We start from the raw sequence: 20,077 nt of genomic DNA on the forward strand, positions 1-20,077 counted from the left end.
ACCTTGAAGGGTGGTGGGGTGAAGCGAAGAAGAGATGGGAAGGAGTGTGGGTACTGAGGGACACAACACAGTGTGAGAGAATGGAATCCTGTTGTAAATCAGGCCTGTTTGGATAAAGCTCTGGGAGCCAACACTTACCAAACGTGCTTTGTTGGGACTTACACTCAAGCAATTACAAACCAATTCTGTTAACTGCAATAACTAAGTCACATGGAAAGTATTATGGGACTCCAGAGGAGAAAGTTATTAATTATGCTTGAAAAGTCAAAGGACATTCCAGAGGAGAGATGACATTTACACTTGGGGAAATGATCATACAGCCACGAGGGTTCTCAATGCAAGACTTTCCCGAGAGTCTAGTTGGAAGACACACCATAAATACACCAATGACTTCTAAAGAGCAGAGGTCAGAGCTAGAGAGGAAGAGTAATGGTCTGTCTGGGCAAAGTAATCCCAGTGGCACAACACTGGAACCTTTGACATCCCAGCTGTGTCCATGTGTCTGACACTGCTCCTCCGCTGGAGTCATCAAAAGTCCGCCAGATAAACCACTTATATTTGACTGCAGTTTGAGCTCACTAATTATTTCCAAAGCCAGTGGTCACATTTTAGCGTTCATCTTATTGGACCTCTTTGCAGCATCTGTCACCCCCTTCTTGAAGCATTTATTTTTATGAGCTCCTTGTCCAACCATCCTCATGCCCTTTCCCTCCGGCTGTTTGTCAGCTTCCTGCTCGGGTCCTCTTCACCCATGTGTTAGAGCTTCCTTGCATTTGGCTCTAGAACTTCTTTTCTTTCTCTTTACTTTCTCATTTTGGGATCTCAGCCACGTCCATGGGTATACATATTCTCGAAATATGCTGATGAGACAGAAATTTATATTTAAAGTCCCTCTCTCTCTGTGCTCAGATTTCATGTATCCAACTGCCTAGCTGGTATCTCCTCCTGAAGGTCTCATGGGCATGTCAGACAGAAGCAATCTGAAATCAGCTTCTCTGTACGACCTCTTTCTCTACTCTTTCTCAACCTCTGCACGCTCAGTAAATGGCACTCTCTTTGCCCCAGTGCTCACACCAGGAACTTCAGAGCTATTCTTAATTTTTCTCTAGTCTTTCATTCTTCATTTATAACAGAGCAAGATCTGTCATTTCTGCCCCCTAAATATACCTTGACTTTGTCCTCTTCTCCCTATTTTCACTGCTACTACCTTTTTTCAGGTGAATTACAATGGCCTCTTCCTCGGTCAAGTAGCTTCTACTTTTGCCTCTCCCTTAACACTCCACATAGTAGCCAGAGTCCTCTTTATTCCTTTAAATCTTTCTCCATTAAAAAAAAAAAAAAACCCTGAAGTATAACAATATAGTAAAATCCTTTAAAAAACAGAAATGAGATCATATCACTCCCCTGCTTGAAACCATTCAGAGACCTCCCACTGCCTTGAGGGGAAAAAAAAAAATCACACTACGTAACATGGTATATAAGGCCCTTTAATAGTCGGATATTTTTTATCCTCCAGTCTCACCTACAAGTCTCCCTCTTACCACTGTCCTCCCACACAGGCCTTCTTTCAGTTCCTCAGACACCCCGTGGGATTGCTTTTGTCTCAAGACCTCTACACACAGGGGTTTCTCTTTGCCCAGAATGACCTCCCTTCCACGCGTGGCCTGACTCCTCATTCTTCAAACCTGTGCCTAAATGTAACCTCCTCATTCAATGAGCACCCCCGCCACGCAGCACCCCCTTCACCTCTGTCCCTACACTGTAAGATCCACGGAGGCCGAAAATATATCTGACTTATTCACCAATGTATTAACAGCATCTAGCGCAATTCCTGGCTCATAACATGTGTTTAATAAATACTTGCTGGATGGATGAATGAAAGGACTGGCGTGAGAGGCGGCAGCGGTGCCCTCTCTTTAGCAGATCCAACAGCCTTCCATTGACAGCGCGTGTGAAGTGTCAAGCCTGGCTCGGGCACGGTGTGAGAGCTCAGTCAATGGAATCTCAGATGGGCAGCTACACATGAGTGGGCAAAAGTGCGTTAATAATAATAATAAAAACAATAATTAATGAATAATAATACAAGAATAAACTTTCACGTCCTCACAGCTGTAAACCTACTTTCGCCCGCCCCTGTCTGCTGTTCAGGCTCCTGGTGCAGGGTGAGGATGTTGCAAATTTAGTACCAGCAGGCAGTGGGAAAAGGGAGTAAGAAACTTTGTTTACTCCCCTGGACCTCTTCCCTGCACCATGCCCCGCCTGCCAGGGCTGACTGACACAATAGCTCTTTGCACAGGAGGCAATAGATTTTTTTTCTCTGAGAGCTTTCTCTGATTCATCTAAGACAATCAGACCTGCAGTTGAGCTCAGCCAGAATCTGTCTGTTTACCTTTCAAACACAGGCCCTGACCCCGAAAGGCTGAGACAGAAGTGGGAAATGTATTTAAAAGCCTCTGATTTGGTGTCTAGGGGAATCGGGTTTCAAAGCCACTCCTCAGTCCTTCAGTGACTCTCAAGAGAGCCCAGGATGGAAATATTTTTCCAACCACAGCCAGGACTCTGCCTGAGACCTTTAGGATGGACATCTGGAGATGCAGAGCTCAGAGGCATCTTCATCTTGCCCAATTGAGAAATATTAATGGTTGTGCCTCACCACTAAGGGAGCCCCTCGTAGCAGGACCACTAAGAGTTAATAAGCTGCTTTTATCTGTCATTTGCTGGGAGCCTAAGTTGGGTCTGACTCAGTCCAAACTCCAAGAAGCAATGACACAACCATTCAGGCGCATCCCTCTTCTGCTCAGCTTCTGCAGAGAACAATGTCTGCTTTCTCAATCCCTCACAGGCGGCTGGCTGGGCCTAACCCGCTCTGCCTGAGGTGTAAGTAAATACCTCTAGGGGTCATTCAAGGGAAACAATAGTTGATGGATCTAACAACATTAACTGACCTCCTAGTCTGAGTCCCTTCTGGCCAAGAGCACTGAAACCCTCAGCCAACTTTGCCTATAAAATGCAATGACATTGGGGCAAAATCAAAGAGCCACTCCTCTCTGAAGAGGAAAAAGAAAGACACACCTTTCCTGCCCCAACCCCGCCCAGGGTTAGTCCCAGCGCGGTAAGTCAGGGGAATGTTTTTTTCCTTCAACGCCCCCTCCCTTCCCCCCTCCTGAGACCTCCCACAAGTCCCCTCCCCTTTGCTCCCGGGAACCTAGCTCACAGGCAGACAAAGACGAGACTGAAATGCAGTCAAAACGCAAATGAATGGATCGATTAGAGCCTAGAAAGAGGATTTCAGACACACACCAAGCAGGTGGAGGTCTGCATCCCTGACCTTCAGATTAAAACCCAATAGGATTTGAAAAATTTAATAAAATATGAGGATCACAGTAAATGGTTTTGCTTTTTTTCTTCCCCTTCGCAACAGGTAGGAATACATTTAAAAATCAGTACCAAAAAAAAAAAAAAAAAAAAAAAGGCATATAGATCCGCGACTTTAAAAACTGCTCTCTAGAGGTAGCTGACCACCTCACTTAGCCCTGTACCCAGTTTAGGCACTTCCCTCAGGCAGGCCTGCGGGGTCTTCTTGGCAACAGTCCTAACTTCCCCCTTTTATGCTAAATTAGCTCTGGCCGAAGTTCAGCCTCCCTGACTGGGAATGACTGGGCTGGAGGCTTTGCCAATGCCGGTGACGAGGGCGGTCCTGAAGACTGTAGAGCAAATGCCAGACTTGTAAACTCACCCCTAACCCTTATTCTAAACCACCCTAGACAATCAGCTAAGGCCAGGAGAGGCTTATCTGAGGTACACTGACTTCCCCGAACAGAACAATGGTTTGGCCAAGGATGTTTTCTCTCGGGAAAGCGCTAAGGAGGGCATGGGCTGGAGAATTATGGACAGTGTTTAACCCTCTTTTCCTCTCTTCATCTGGCTTTACTCTTCTGAATTTGAGGGCCTGCCCTGGCTCCATCACCTGACAGGGCATCACCCTGAGCATCGTCTCTAAGTATCTCTGAGCCTGTTTCCTCATTCATAAAACAGAGATGGTCACCCTACTGCCTACAGCAAGGCTGTGGATGCAGGTAAACATTTACTGGGCCCCTTCTATGTGCCAGGCACTGGGCTGGGTGGCTCTGCACACAGTGTAATTTTGGCTCCTCACAGGAACCCTTGAAGTAGATATCACCAATCCCTATGTCTGTTTTATACATATGTCTGATTTATAAATGAAAAGACTACAGACCGATGGTCACGCGGCTACTAAATGGTGGGGCCTGGGACTCAAATCTCGGCAATCTCGCTCCAGCTATGAGACCCACATATTCTGAGCTGTGTATGAAGGCTCTTTAAAAACCCTGAAACAGTACACAAATGTAGCAATTACTATAGTTACATCTGTTTTGTCACCAGTTGGGAAACAGAGAGGTAGGCAGGAGTCTCTAAGCCAGAATCAGTTGAAAGGAGGGGTGGTCGTGGGGGAGGGGTGTGGATGTGGGAGTGACAAGCTCCGGGAGAGCCCAGCCCACCCAGTCTGCAGGCTTCAGCCCCTCCCCTTCACTCCCCATTCATCTCTTTGTTACCATCTCTGGGATTTGGGCGCTAAGGTTAATAAAGAGCTTCCAGAAAACCCATCATTTTTATTAAAGCCAGGGACTATCTTGCCAGACAGCACTCTGGAGCCTGCCTACCGCCCACTCTGCTGGGTTAGTGCAGCCAGCAAAGGCTATTAAACGATTACAGCCGTTTCCGGCCCAGCCAGACAGCTCCCCTGGACCACACGTTCTCGGGCGCAGATGCTCTGCCTCTGGCTGCGCTAGGAAGAGTCAGGACGCAGGAGGCTCTGCAGATTCTGGGTTTACAAATGAACATCCTGGTTTTCTGCAGAGATACCTGCCTCAACCCTGTCCTTGACTCCTCTCCCCACCCGAGCCTGCCACCGCAGCCACCGCAGCCTCCCAAGCAGCTCTGATGTCATTTGAGCCTTCTTTGGCTTTGAGCAACCATTTCATCGCTCCATCTCCTCTCTCTGTCCCTCTCTTCCACTGTGCCCACGACAGCTCGTGTGTGTACCAGAATTTGGCAGATAGTAGAATTATACATGTTCGACCTGACCAAAAGGCAAAAAGCATCCGCCATCAAACCCTCTGAAAGCCCAGGATGTAAAACATCTCCAGCTCCCTCCCCACCCCCTACCCCGCCATCTGTGGGGTTAGTGGACTGCACGAACAGGCTCCACCTCCTCTCCCTCCCTCAATCCTTTATGAATTGGGCGACGTTAATCTGAGTAATTACAGCCCACAAAACACAGGAGAACCATAGTCTGAAACCCAAATCCTGTCTAGATCAGAGAGACGGGGAGAAAGCTCAAACCACCTGGGCTAGCATTTCCAGCATTTCCCCAGGCGCCTAAGTCCTTCAGTTGACAGTGGAAAGAATTTTCCATGGAAACAAGAAATGTAAAAATATATCCCGCTCTCTGTAAGACTTTAAGGCTCTATAATCAGACTACTAGGTTTAAATCTGACTACATCGTGTAAATTATGTGATGGTTAGCAAATTATTTAATATTTCTGGGCCTCGGTTTTCATATATAATGGAGATGATAGCACCCTCCTCATGGGTTGTTTTAGGACTAAACGTAATTATCCTTATAGAGCACCTAAAGGCAGTACCTGGCACAAAGGAACAACTCATTACATTTTACTTGTTAGTAAGATCAGAGCAGCAGATTTATTCACTTGTTTAAAGAATATTGATCGATTGCTTATGACAGGTCAGGCGCTTTATTAAACATTTTGCATATATATTTATTTGTAAATGTGTTATATATGAATATGTATTTTAAAGATCTCCCTTTTATAGATAAGGAAACGGAAGGCTTAAAATACAGCATGATGATTTGTCTTGAATCATGAGGGGCTTGGTAATAAAGCCAAAATATGATTCTCAGACCAACTCCCCCACTCAATGATAGAATTTTACAATAATAATAGTAATTAGCAACAATTAATTTCTTGAAGCTTTGGAGATAGGGGAGCAGGCAGAGCTGCGCTCTATTCACAGACCCGGCACTCTGATTCCTAGAGCCACTGGACAGGGTGGTGTGTGATCAGAGGGTGGGCTTGGCGATGAGGAAGCTGACCTGGTACCACTCCCAGAGGCTGCCACTCCTGGCTCTTCCACCTGCTTTGGGTGGGCTGAGTGATCTGGAAGATTTGGTGGCTGCTTGGTGCCTCAGGCCACAGCTGGGCTCATTTTCAGTAATCTTGGAGCGGAAGAGATAAATACAGTGGCATATTTTTAAAGCCAAGCGCTTGCTTTGTGCCCAAAATAACTCTGCCATTTCTAGGTTAAGAGTATAAAGATATCACGTGCTAGGAACCCAGATTCAAAAATCAGAATGGCCAGTCTCAAATCTTCCTAGTTCTCCGTAGTCAGCTAAAAATAAAAATTAAAATAATCACATTTCTTCTTTCTGTGACTCCAGCAGGGCTATGTGGTTTTCTCACTTTATTTCTTGGTTGCTAAGTCCCCCAAGGTCTAGAGAGGGCAATCTCCCCTCCCAGCCTTCTTCTCACAATGCCCCCTGCCTCAGCCTGCTCTTATATCCTGGGGGCGGCAGGATCACAAAACGGAGGTTTGGGATCACACAGATTTGAGTGGGAATCTCAGCTTGACCACATATTTGTTGTATAACCTTGAGCAAGTCACTTGGCCACTCAGCCCCATTCTTTCATAGGCAAAACAAAGATAACAATATCCATCTAATAGGATTGTGAGCATTATAAAGGGACAATGCTCATAAATCACACAGAACAATGTCTCCTATGTAGAAACTGAAATAAAGGATCAATATCATTACTATGCAGAGTTCCTCTGACTCCCCATTTAACAGCCTATTCCTAGATGTCGTCCTTGCAGGAACTCCCTTTTCTAGGGGTCCTCTTCCCCCTGGGCCCCGCGCCTCCCAGGGATCATGAGAGACATCTGGCTAGGAGGTTTTCCAGCTTGGAGCTGCTTGCTAGGTAGGGCTAGCCATTCTCCTGAGCCCTCACCAGCAGGAAGGAGGCGGCAGCTTGGATGTGGTGGGCAGCACCCTGGACCAGGTATTGAAAGCCTTGGGTTCAAATCATGGCGCCAACATTGTTTTCTACTCTTTTCTCCTATGCTGTTTTGGGAGACAATGACTTGTAGTTTTGAGGCAGGACAGTAAGAAGCTAGAAAAATTCTCTGGCAAGTGGAATGGGGAAACTGAGACAGATAGCTGATTTAAACTGGCCTCATCCAGCACCCTGACTCACCTGCCTCCTTTTCTCCCTTGCAGACTCCCTTAAGCATTAAGCCCTCAGGACAATGAGGTTCTAATCAGCATCAAATAATCTTAGGAACAAAGCCTCAGATCTGTTGACCACAGAGACAGAGTTCTGGCCAAACTAGAGATACCATCCTAGGTTTCTTTTGTGTTTCAGCTCCAGGCCCAGAAAAAGCAGCAAAAGCAGATGAAGCAACGCCAAGGCTCACATCATGGCTGGATTGTATTACCGATGACCCCACATCAAAATGAGCAATGACTATATGCTCATTTGATAAATCAACATATTAAAGAACATACCTGGAAAGCTGATGAATATTCTACTGAGATCTTTCCCTGAGATCTCCCCTAAAATTCCTGCCTTTAGAAAACTGATAACAACCTTTAAGGAAAGGACCCAGAGTGTGGCCTCTCTCTAGAGCATGCCCACGCCTTCTTTCTTCAGGGGTGTATCTGTTTTCTTTCTCCTAAGCCCTAAGGGTCCTCACGACACTGGCAACCAGGGGAGCAGTGGGCAGTGGCAGCTTGTCCAGGGCTAACCCTCTGAACCTCTCTCCAAACGTCCTCCTTTTGCCTCTGCAACTTGTTTCCTGAGCCCATGCAGCCCAGCTGGCTGGCTTCTTATGCCTCTGTGACTGTCTTTCTAAAAGGCCAAAGTAGCTCTCTAGGCAGCCCGCTCAAATCTTCTCAAGTATCCTTTGGCTTTGCATGCTAAACAAACTTCCTCTGGTGGTACAGTCCTTGGTTCTGGTTCTTTCTTTGCCAAACTCAAGAACCAAGAGGCAATATGGCTCATAACAGTTCAGCTGTAATATAGATGAAGTATATACCTCCCAGAGGCACTGTTACTCTTTCAACTAAATATATTAATATTTGTTATGTACAATAAGTTAGGCATTGTGCTAGGAATCAGGGGTAGGGATATAAATAATATTAGGACAGATACCCTGCCCTCAAAGAGGTAGAGTGTAGAAAGAGACAAGCCAATGAATAAATACAATATTGTTTTGAGGAATAAGTAAGGTAAAAAACAAAAAAAAACAACTCTGGCCTACAGATGGCAGTACACTTTCTAGATACAGTCTGTGCAGAGGTTAAAGGCATGGGCTCAGAAGTCAGAGAGCCCCGCTTCACATCCTGGCCCCACCACTTACTAGACAGATGTATGCCCAGACTTGGCCCCAACGGCCTCAGTTTCCTAAGCATAAAATGGGTATAAGAGACCTATCTCTGGGGTTGCTTATAAAGATTAAAGCAGTTAGTACATGTAAGGTGTTAGAACAATACCTGGCTTAAATTCACAAAGCATGGTTTAAGTACTCAAAAGCGGTTAACTATTAACAGTTATTATTCAAAAGAAAATTCTCACCTCTCTCTGCTCCAGTATTCCCAAGCCTGAGGGCTAAGTCCCTTGGTGATGGTGTCACTGAGTTGACAGACAGCACTAGATAGAGGTGGGGCAGCCTAACCGCAGATAAGAGGGTGACAATTTTATGTGTTCATACCTTACAACCCAGGAACCCCACTTCTGGAATCTATCCTACATAATGCTAGGAGGAGTGTATAAAATATATGTATAAGAATGTATACTGCATTGCTTAAAAACAGATATCAGTAGGAAATTGGATAAAGAAATTATAAGATAGGCATAAAACACCATGCCCTTATTAAAGAATGAGGTGGGTATATATGTACTGACTTGGAAAGGTGCTTTTAAAAAAGCTATATACATACTGATACGCATAACACTATGCCATTTAACTACATATTTGTTAATAAACATGGGAAAACATGCATATTCAATCACATGATTAAAAATTAATTTGCAAAATATTTGGAAAAGTACACCCTAGTGTAAACTATGAAATTCAGGTTATAATGTGTCAATGTAGGTTCATCGATTATAACAAATACCCCACTCGGGTGCCGGACAGCGACAGTGAGAGAGGCTGTGAGGGGGTGGGGACAGCGGCTCAGGGGGACTCTCTGCACTTTCTGCTCAGTTTTGCTGTGAACCTAAAACTGCTCTAAAAAATAAAGTATGTTAACTTAAAAAAGTTTGGAGGATACACAAAACTGTTCGCCGGGGTTGCCCCACTGAAGAGGAGTAGGAGTGAAGGAAATTTGAATATTTTCATGCACATGATGCTGTGTTGTTTAATATTAACATCAACACTGTAATTGCATATTATTTTTAATACAGTATTTTAAGTTTCATACTCATAAAAAACCTGGGGATATACACTAACTATTGGCAGTAGTTACTTCTGAGGAGCATGACTGGAAGTCGGAATGAATCTGTAGTTCATTACAGATTTAATCTGTTATGATTTTTGCCCATTTTATAGTTAAATCAGAGAGAGAGGGATTAAAAGAATACTAGCACAGCAACGACTTGTTTAATCAGCCGCAAAGTTAAAACTAGCTGGGACCAAATGTCACTGTCCCAGGTAGTCTGGACCCAGGGCCACCTACATAATCTGCAGGGCCCTTGCAAAATGGAAATGGGAGCCCCTCTTTAAAAAAATCATTAAGAACTTCAAGATGGTGACAGCATAATATTAAACCAGACAGGGCCTTCTAAGCGCTGGGTCCCAGAAAGCAGCCTGTCGGGCCCCAGAGCCCACTGCTGGGTTTCTCCTTCAGCACCACAGCTTGACAGTGACCCCCTTCCAGGGTCACACACCGACTGCCTGTCCCACCCAGACCTGTGGGAGGCATGATCATTTCACCTAACAGTAACACTCTTCTGGCTTTGGCCGGGTTTTCAAACTTTTCTTCTCCATCTTCCCCCCTTCCTTTGATACAATCTGTGCTTCTGCAACTTGGCAGCAATCCCAGGCTCTGTGATACTGCATCACGGCTCAGCCTTGAGCAACCATTTCTAGACAAGCAGCGATGTCCCTGCTTTGAGGGTGTAAAATGGAGGTGCTGTCAGAACACTGCAGAGCAAGAGAACGAGAGTCCTGGGAGAGCCCCCTGACCCCACTAAACACCCCTAAACTTCAATGCCATTCCACTGAATCTAGCAAAAGCATTGTGAATCCTATTTACTGTATGCCAGGTATTGTGCTAAAAGTCAGGATGTTAAATTGAGTAAATGCTAACATTTGTGTGCACTTACCATGAGCTAAGCACTGTACGAAGCATTTCTGCACGCACTGTCTCATTGAATCCCTATAGCAGCCTACAGTCTTGCATCCTTCACGCACTAATAAATCTGAGGCACAATGATTAAGCGGTACCACAGGGGTCTGAGGCGCTGTGCAAGGCCATGTGGCCTCCCTCAAGCTCACACAGGTGAAATTTAAACAAACCTGCCCTTCACGCTCCATATTTTCTCATACATAATCAAGGCCAAGTCCACCCGAATTTTCTAAGAACATATCCAAGGCCAGTTCTTTTTATAAAAATGCTGCATTCGCCTCCCTTTTGGTCCCACATTTCTATACACTCAAAGTTTCCAATCCTTGGTCTAGGGAGAAAAAAACATTAAGTTGATAGCTCATGAGTCTGTCTTGATATATTACAGGTTAATTTTTAAAGATTCATAGAGCAAAGGGGGCTCACAGAGCCTCCTTTCTTCAAAACAAACAAATCTGTTGGCTCTCCGTTGCCAGCTACTGAAACTACAAGTTCTTTACTGGATTTTGAAGGCCCTACAAAATCTGACTCCAGTCTACCTCTCTGATCTCATTTCCCAACAGTCCTCCGTCCTCAAATGCATTCATGCCATTCACCAAGATCACACACTTCTGATTTTTTTATTAATGAATGCATGTATTGCTCCCTTTGGCTGGAACTGCCTTTTTTCCTACATCCTACTTGCCACCCTTCAACACCCATATTACAAGCCACATAACCTCTGACCTGGTCCCTTAAATTCCCAATTTCATCTTCTGGGTTTCCACAAATGTAGTGTTCATGATTATTGAGGGAGAGTTTGGGTCCCATGAAAACAATTTGGGGAACTCTCTTGCGCAAGGTGAACCAGGTGCCGTATTTACATGGGGTTTGCTTGGAGTACAACATAGACTCTGAGTCCCATTCTGGACTGACAGGCCGTAGCGGTTTGTCTGTTTCCTATCCCCTCATTGGCCTGGCCTATGCATGGCACTATTATGGTCCTTGACACATGACATTGTAATGTTTTTCTCTTATTTCTTTACATTTCTGTCTCCCCACACTGGGTTATGAGGACAAGACTGAGTTATATTTAACATTGTATCTGCAGTATCGAGAATAGAGACTGGCCTTAAGCAGGTACTTAATAAATGTATTTGTTTAGTGACTATAGAGAAGGTTCCAACCAAATTCTACATTGAAGCCAAGCCAGAAAAAGTACCCTTGGACATGATATTCTAATATGAGAGTTTTCTACTTCTTTGTATGTGTGTGTGTGAGAGAGAATACATATGAATGAATGAAGGAATGATTTCAAAGAGAACATTGGTGGTGGTGGTTTAAGGTGGAGTTTTAGGGACCTGCCTATGAAGTGGGTTTTGGGGATCTTCATGGTGCCCCTCAAACCATAGCCATTTAGAAGGCTAGTGTCCTGGAAGCAAGGTTGTAACCCTGAGTGAGAAAGGATCAAAGCAACTAACTTCTACCTCTAGATCCCCAGATTTAGTGAGAGTATATTGAAGAGCTCATCCTCCCTAAAAAAATTTCACCAAGGCAGATATTTAGAATCAATTTATACTTGGTGCAGTAGAGGGAAATTGATGAGACACTGATCCCTGACCTAGCACAACCCCATTCGCTGCAGACTGCAGGGAGAGCGGTTTCATCGACATCTTGGTGACACAAGCAGCTGACAGGGGTGCTGGACTCCCAGGAGGCTCCTTCCTGGGTCTTAGGCCTGATCTCTGTCAGAGACATGAAGGGTGACTTACTCCCTAATCACAGCTGCTAAGGGTGCTGAGCTGCCCTAGGTTTTGGAGGTGCCTAGCCTGTTTGGATTTCGAGGAGATAACTGGTATGAGAATCAGTTTGTTATGCAAATTGCTCCTAAAAAACAAACAAACAAATCCTGAGTACGTGTACATCCACAGAATCAGCCCATAACCACCCTGACTGCTGACCCTGGCACAGGATACATCACCGAGAAGCAAGTGAGATTTAAGAAAACCGACGGAAGTGCCCCCTCTGCCCGCTTCCCACAGCCCCCAGCGCACCATATGCAGCCATCGGGCTCTGCACCTTCTTCCTCAGGGAAGTCCTGGGTGCACATTTTAACCTGCTTTCACCAACACACAGATACTAGATGCATACAGGACAGGCAACATGTGTTGCCCCTGGGGACAGTAACTGTTCTGCCATGCCCTTTAAGTGACTCCTTTCAGATTAGCCTGTGCATGACTCAAAGAGCACTGTGGTCAGCTGACTGCTCCACAGCTTTTGGAAAAGTACTCTTAAGCCTGGGACAGAACAAGCTCTCTTATCCCTTAATAACGCAGTGGGAACCATTTTCCTCTTGTCTCCGCATTTCTACCCCTGCTCATACAAAAGGGAACGCCCACCAAACCAACACTCCTGTCCTGTAGGGGCAGGTTAGGAAGGGAGCTCTTTCCTACCTTTAGCTCCACTGCCTTACTTACTCTCCCCAGTAAGAAAACATTGTTTATCTGATTGGGGAGATTTCCTAAATCGTACTTTCAGAGATTGTGCTTCTTGACTGGACGAAAGTAGCATCAACAGTAGCCACTATTCCTTCATGGCACACCTCTTCCCTAATTCCTTTCTCTTTCTCTTTTCCAGCTCAGCCTGTTTGGTAATCAAACCAGGACACTTCTCCCTCCTCACAAAGGGAAGAGCCTGCCACTCTCCACCATCCTCCCTTGCATTTGGGAGGCTGGCCGCCCTGTCCTATTCTCCAGACCATCTTTGCCAATAAACCTGATTCTGAACATTGTTCCCTCAGCCCCTTCCATCGATTCTTAATTAGTGAAGGTTTGGCGGGAAAGCAAGGTGGTTAATTAGTCTCCATCAAACTTCTGACAACAGCCTTCAAAAAGCATTTAAAGTCTCCTCCATGCTGACTACACCCTTTTCAAAGACCTAATATGCACTTTATTTTACCTTCACCTCTACTGAAATTTACATGCACAGCCATCTCTACCTGAATGTGAAAGACCTTGTGTAGAAAGATAATGGTCCCCCCACAACGCCCATGTCCTAATTCCTGCGACTTGTGAAAATGTTATGTTACATGACAAAAGGGACCTTGCAGGTGTGATCCTCAGACAGAGACATTATCCTGGACTATCCAGGTGGGTCCAATGTAATCACAAGGGACTTGGTAAGGGAAAGAGGGGGGTAGGAGAGCCAGAGTCAGAAAGAGATTTGCGGATGCTCTGCTGTTGGCTTTGAAGATGGAGAAAGGAACCAGGAGCCCTGAGATGCAGGCAACCTCTTAAAGCTGGAAAAGGCTAAATAAATAAATAAATAGAAAAGGATCCTCCCCTAGAACGTCCATATGGAATGCACCCTGCTTACACCTTGATTTTACTCCAGTCGAACCCATTTTGGACCTCTGATTGCCAGAATTAGGAGATAGTAAGTTTATATTGTTTTAAGCCGTGTAGTTTGTAGGAGGGTTGTTAAAGCAGCCTTTGGAAACTATTACAGGTTCTGGTGTCTGGAAGTGAGGTATCCTTCCCCTGGTATGTGAAAATATTAACAGTAGTGTGTTAGTTAAGTGCATACCGTTCAGCATTAGGGAGGCAGGAGTTTAAATATTGCTTTTGTTATTATATTAATTAGCAAATTCAACAAGTATTTGTTCAGCACCATTGTGTGCTACACATCTTGCTTGACACTGTAAATATAATGGTGACCTAAAGACACTAACTGTGTGACTGTAAAGAAGTCACTTAATACCTGAGTCTCAAGTTTCTTATCTAAAACATGGGAATAAAACTACACTTCTTTTTTATTTAAGGAGGCGATGCATGTACAGTGTGTATTATGGTTCTTAATAAATAGTAGCAAGTACTAAGACTATCTCTTGTTCTAAAAGACTCTTTCTACAGGCCAGGGGACAATAGCACAGGATTTAAACTCAGTAACACAGACCATCCCACCGATACAAACACACACGTATCTTTGCTAATAGGCACTGGCTGAGAGAATGGGACTTCTATATTCCATAGCGCATCATCCAGTACAAAGCCAACTTCACAGGCACAAGTGTCCAGCTCTGGCCTGGTTACCTAACTGGTGATGCTCTCCTCCCCCCAGAACTCCCCGACACACAGCTCGGTGTGCACCTAATGGAAGTCATTCAGACTGGCCACGGCTTCTTCCACCCTTGCCACTGAACTTTAGGTGTCTCCCGGTGATTATGGGAACAGAGGTGTGACACATATGTTCTTGGGTAAGACAGTATCTATGATGCAGAGTCAAAAAAGATAAGAGAGAAGACTTGGGGAATGTCACCTCACTACTTAGCTTAGCTATTGTTCCCTGGTGTCACCTACAGGTCTAGACACAGCTTTGGCCCAGTGCTGGAAGTAAGCCGTAGCTGCCAGACTCACTTGGACCATCAACACTACACTTGTTTGCTCAGACGTTCTGCACAGAACAGGCTTTATATATTTTTAAGTTTGTTTGGTTGTTCTTTTACATTCAGTGGCAGCTGTAACCTGGGGCCCAGGGTACCCCATTTGGGGGATTCAGCAGTCAAGGGACACAGCTCTAGTATCAATAAACTTCCCATCATTCCCATACTTTTGTGGTTTCAAATTTGGCTCCTAAAAGTTACCTTTTCATACCCTACCCATCCAGAGGTATACCTCTAGAGCCTGACTTCTACAAAGCTCTTAATTTCCTCTCCTAAAAGCCGCACAAATACCCCTTCCCCCCTCATCCCCCTCGGTACTGCCGCCCTCGCGCCTGCCCTCTCCTACCCTCCACCTAGTCCACTCCCGGGGAGGCAGAGCATCCCAGGCCCAGCCGCCACGGAGGAAGCTCCTGGTCTCACTGCAACCTGAGCAGCATGGCATCAAACCTTGTTCCTCTCCTCTTTCTGACTGGGGTGATGAGCTCCAAGTGCTGAGGCAGCGAGAGGCTCCTCTCCAATGTGCGTGCTAACCGACAGGCTTCTAGGCACTGAGCTGTCTGCCAGGGCCCTTCCCCCAAGGCCCCTAGTTTCTAGCAGCGCTTGACCTGAATACGTTTCTCCAGATTAGGCAATGACCTTCTCAACGGCAAAGTTGGCTGCCTCTGCAAAAATGGACTTCTCGAGCTCTTTTGGAATCTGGGCTGTTTCTCTGAAAATATTTGTCATTAAACATCCTTGTTGTTGTGGGGGACAGGCCTTCCCTTCTAGTTTACTAGAATCAGCGTGGCTGAGGACAATGTTTGCTGCAGCTGCAAAGCTTAAAGGAATTACAAGTTATCACTACTCTGCCCTCGACCCAGGTCGTAAGTAGGTCCTTCTTGTCCACATGCCTCCCAGAAAAGAGCTCCAAGCTCACCAATTCCAACAATCCAGGCATCTTTCCCACAGAATGAAGGGCAGACCCTCACCCTCCTCTTCCCCTTCCCCATAAAGCTTTCAAACACACAGCTAGCCTGTCTTCTTTCAGCTAAGTCATATGGCAGAGTTGGTGACCCCTCCCCCCTTGGCCCTTTGTAACACTAGGGTCTCCCTGGAGAAATCGGAATTTCCCTTTTGATAAGAGGCTTAAAAAGTCAGCTACAAAGCCTGGCATGTGCAGAAAGCTAGAACGAAGGGTAACTCGGGGAAGGGAGGGAGAAAGAAGAGAGAAACATCGTCGTGAGAGAGAAACATCCATCGGTTGCCTCTCACACCCTGACCATCTGGGACCGAACCCAGGCATGTGCCCTGACAGTGGGTCGAACTCGGACCCGCCGCCTTTCGCTTTGCGGGACACCCAACCAAGCCACACTAACCAGAGAGCCCCATGCCACCTTCTTAAAAAGGATAAGGTGAATTATGTTTCTAAAACACTCACAAGTTGTTTCTCATGATGCCGTTTTCAGAGCCCAGACTGCACCGCTCCAGTGGTACATTAGAGGATCAATGATAACCGAAGGAGCTGTAATGAGTCTTTATTTCCTGACCCTGCATTAGCTGCTTCTCTGCATCTGTGGGATTTGAAGGGAACTGCAGCCTAAGAAACAGTTCCTGCTGCTCTTCTCTGTGCAGTCCAGGAGCGCACATCTGAGGGCGCGTGGGGCTGGAGTTTCAGGAGGCACGTGCTCTCTTGTTTGGGCCACTGTCAGAGAAGAAGTTAATGAACTAGGCATCACAGCCCCAGCTCTGACTGTGTTCTGCCCGGGGCTACCAATTCTTCTCCGGGGCTGGAGAAGTGTCTCAGAATCTACTTATTAAACAGAAATGTTTAATTTCAGAAATACCAGAAAGTCTTCACTCTGGTTGTTTATACCCATGACCATTTAAAATAGAAGGTGCAATGTAGTTCTAAGGAGATAAAGAAAGTCATAGATGGATGGATGGAACCAATAGAGACTGAAGCTTGATGGCTTCTCCTAGGTACAGGATTCGAATTCCCCTTCTACGCTGTCTTGCTCTCTCTCTCTCCAGGCCAGGTTAGAATACACAGAGTAAGACCTCCAACGGACATAATGAGCTCCTCACCCCACCAAGTAAAAGTGCATCTTAAAGGACTCAACTTTCCTTAGCTCGAGACCCATGGCCCTGCTGGTGCTCCTGGGCTGTGAGATGCAAGATGAGTGAGGATGCGGACTGAGGGAGCTGCCCTAACCCTCCCAGATCGCTGATCTCATTTCTTTTCCTAATAAGGATATGCACACACCTCCCAGGACTACCATTGCCATGACAACGGCAGGAATTGAGGGTGAGCGGGTTAGTGGAACAGCGAGGGGGATTTCTAAATTCTCAAACAAGGCCCAAGGCTGGACTCGCTCATGAAGTGGAAAAATTCATGTTGGCAGTTCTCCTAAATGGATTCCAAAACACTTAAGACCATGGCTTCTATCTGGGGGAAGAGTAAGAGATGGGGTCTCCATGGAAGCCCTCCGTGGGGGCCTGATTTTGTTAGAAGGATACAAATTCCTAAGACAATTAAGAGCCTGAATGCCCCCTTAAATCTAGGACACATAAGCTCTGTCCATTTTCCACAGAGCAAAGAGATGTGGCAAACCAGGGCAACAACATCCCCCAAGGACACAAAAAGACAGGCACTTAAAAAAAAATCTGTATAATAGAGCCCTCCCAAAGAAACAACTCAGAACGACTCAGACCTACATTCTGAAGCTGAAAGACAGACTCGCACCTTGAAAAACCGTGGAAACAGCTACCATGTAGTAGGCTTTGTAATATGTGTGTACTACCTCATTTACCCCTTGCAACAACTCCATAAAGTAGACACGACTATTATCTCCATTTTACACAGGGAGAAACTGGGAATCAAAAAAGTGAAGTATTGCACCTGCTGGGTGGCAGAGCTAGGGTCCAAAGGAGGGCCCCTCTGGCTCAGAGCCTGGGCTCTTAGTGATTCTCTCCCACACGGGAGGCTTCCTGCTTCTTGCAATAATCAGAAGCTGATGCTTCCTTGCATGGTTTCTGAGCCTCCAAAGATATCAGACAACCTCCAGAATATTTACTCTTGAGTCTCTAGACCAGTTATTAAACTTTAGGGCTTACCAGTCTCATATGGAGGGCTTGTTAAAATGGATGGCTGGGCCCCACCCTGAGGATTCCTGGCTCAGTAGGTATTGCTAGTGCTGCTGCCGCCCTGCAAACCATCCTTTGAGAACCACGGCCTCCTCACTTTCCAAACTAAGGTTCTCTAACTAAGCCTCACTGCCTTAGCTGCCTCATCTATCTAATTAATCTTTCACTGTTCAGTCCTGGGTCCCCTGGGGTGTTGCTTGACAAGCTATAAAGTTATCTTTGGTAGTGCTGTGTGTTTGGGAATTCCCGGAGCTCTTTTGAAAATACAGAATAGCTCCCGCTCCAAAAATAATTTACTTTTGCCTTAGGTAAGTCCTGAGATCCCATCAACTGCAGAAAGAGGAGCCTGGATGACCCAGTGGTAGAGAGCAAAGCAGCCCGGCGCCCTGACCCCAGACCAGCTCTCTCGAGGCAGGGGCAGGGTTTTTTTTTTATAACCTCTTGGGACTCCCTCTAGGAACCAGTCACAAAAGGGCACTCACTAAAACCTCTTTGGAGCACCCACACTGAGTAAGTTAGGGTTGTAAACATGAGTGACTGGCCCTTTAATGCCCCTCTCCCCAAAACACATCCCTCCATTGGGAGAGGAGGCCTAACTTGATGCCCTGCGCTCCCTGTTTAGCTCCTTTTCTCTCTCTGCTCAGTCTCCCAGGAAGCTGCGAAAGAAGGAGGAAGCCCGTGGTCCAGGTCTGCTCAGACGGAGAGGCTGGAGAAAGGGGCCCAGAACCAGGATTAACAGATTTCATGTCTGGTTTGTTCATCTTGTGGGACATGTCACCTGGTGATGTTCCCACTGATCCCTTCAGAGCAGGGCATCTGATCCTAGGCTTTTGTGGACTGTGAAAAATAAATGGACAGTAGCAACAAAGGAAAGGAATTCATCAATGGAGGAAAAACAGCTGCAAGGAACACATGGGACTGAGGATCGCGGCACAGCAGCTCTTGCTCCTTCATGCCCGTGACTGGCGCTGAGTGGGGGCTGGTGTGAGAAGGTGCCCGTTCATGAGGCCATGAGGTCTCAGGCACAAGCGTATGGAGACTCGGGCACCAGGAGGGAGCCTTTTGGAAGCACATACACCTTCATCGTGAAGCACTAAAGGACAACAGAATCAATGAAAGGCAGGCTCTACTAGAAACAACCAATTTGTTTGAAGCATTTTCCTTTTCTTTGGGCAGAACTAATAAATCCTCCTCATTTCATGCCCAAGAGGGTGGCCAGAGGGTAACAGGGCTGTTTAGACGGCACGAGGATTCAGAAAGTCTTAGAGGGTCTGTCTCCGGGTCTACATATGAGAACTGTTGTTCTGGCCACCAGGTTATTAAGCAAGTCCAGCCACATCACAGACTGCACAAGAGTCCCAGAAAAAAAGGAGTAAAGAGATTAGACACCTACTAATATTGTATATCAAGCACTGTATTCAACTCTTGCTTCTTCAGTTATCATGGCAACTCGATAAGATACGTGTTATGATTATACCCAATTTACAGGCAATGTTACTAAGAAAACATGAACTTGAAGCAATTTGCTTATGCTCGCCCCGCCAGCAAGTTTGGAATTGTGATTCAGTTCAGATCTGATGCCACATCGTAATCTTAACCCTTATACCCCATTCCCTTCAAACAATGCAGAACATATTCTGAGACCTATAAAACCTCGAAGTACCAAAGGACAGAAAAGAAGGCAGAGGAATGTCTCTTTAACTTCATATCATTGCTATCAAGCTTTGCTGAGAAGTGTGGTGTGGTCACCCATGGAGCAACAGGAAGATGTAAGCTCTGCCCAGCTCAGTCCATGAGGCCCGTGACTGAGGAATCAGTGGCCTGGCACAGTCCTGGAGAGCAGGGACTATGCAGAGGGGCTGGGACAGCAGACCAGGGAAGCGATGGAAGCTCCTTCCCTATCTTCTGTCAGGGAGATGGGTTCCTAACATTCTTTTGAATCTGAAGGAGAGACTGTGGCCAGATGTAAGTGAAATATCAGCAGACAATTCCTATTTCACATTTGCCTAGGAACATACACCAACCAGCATCATCAACGAAAGGGAGAATGTATTCAAAGTTAGTTCTTGGTTCACCAGACTGAC

The 20,077-nt window shown here is 45.9% G+C and overlaps 1 protein-coding gene across 8 annotated transcripts in view; it reads right to left on the reverse strand.

The window, feature by feature from the left end:
• The window catches only part of LOC129066617 (protocadherin alpha-C2), a 156,373-nt gene that overhangs the window by 3,541 nt on the left and 132,755 nt on the right, over positions 1–20,077 (reverse strand). The window lies entirely within an intron of this gene.

Source organism: Pteronotus mesoamericanus, unplaced genomic scaffold, assembly GCF_021234165.1.
Source record: "Pteronotus mesoamericanus isolate MK-2021 breed Mesoamerican mustached bat unplaced genomic scaffold, CSHL_Meso_final contig_2, whole genome shotgun sequence".
In the NCBI taxonomy this organism is placed as follows: Eukaryota; Metazoa; Chordata; class Mammalia; order Chiroptera; family Mormoopidae; genus Pteronotus; species Pteronotus mesoamericanus.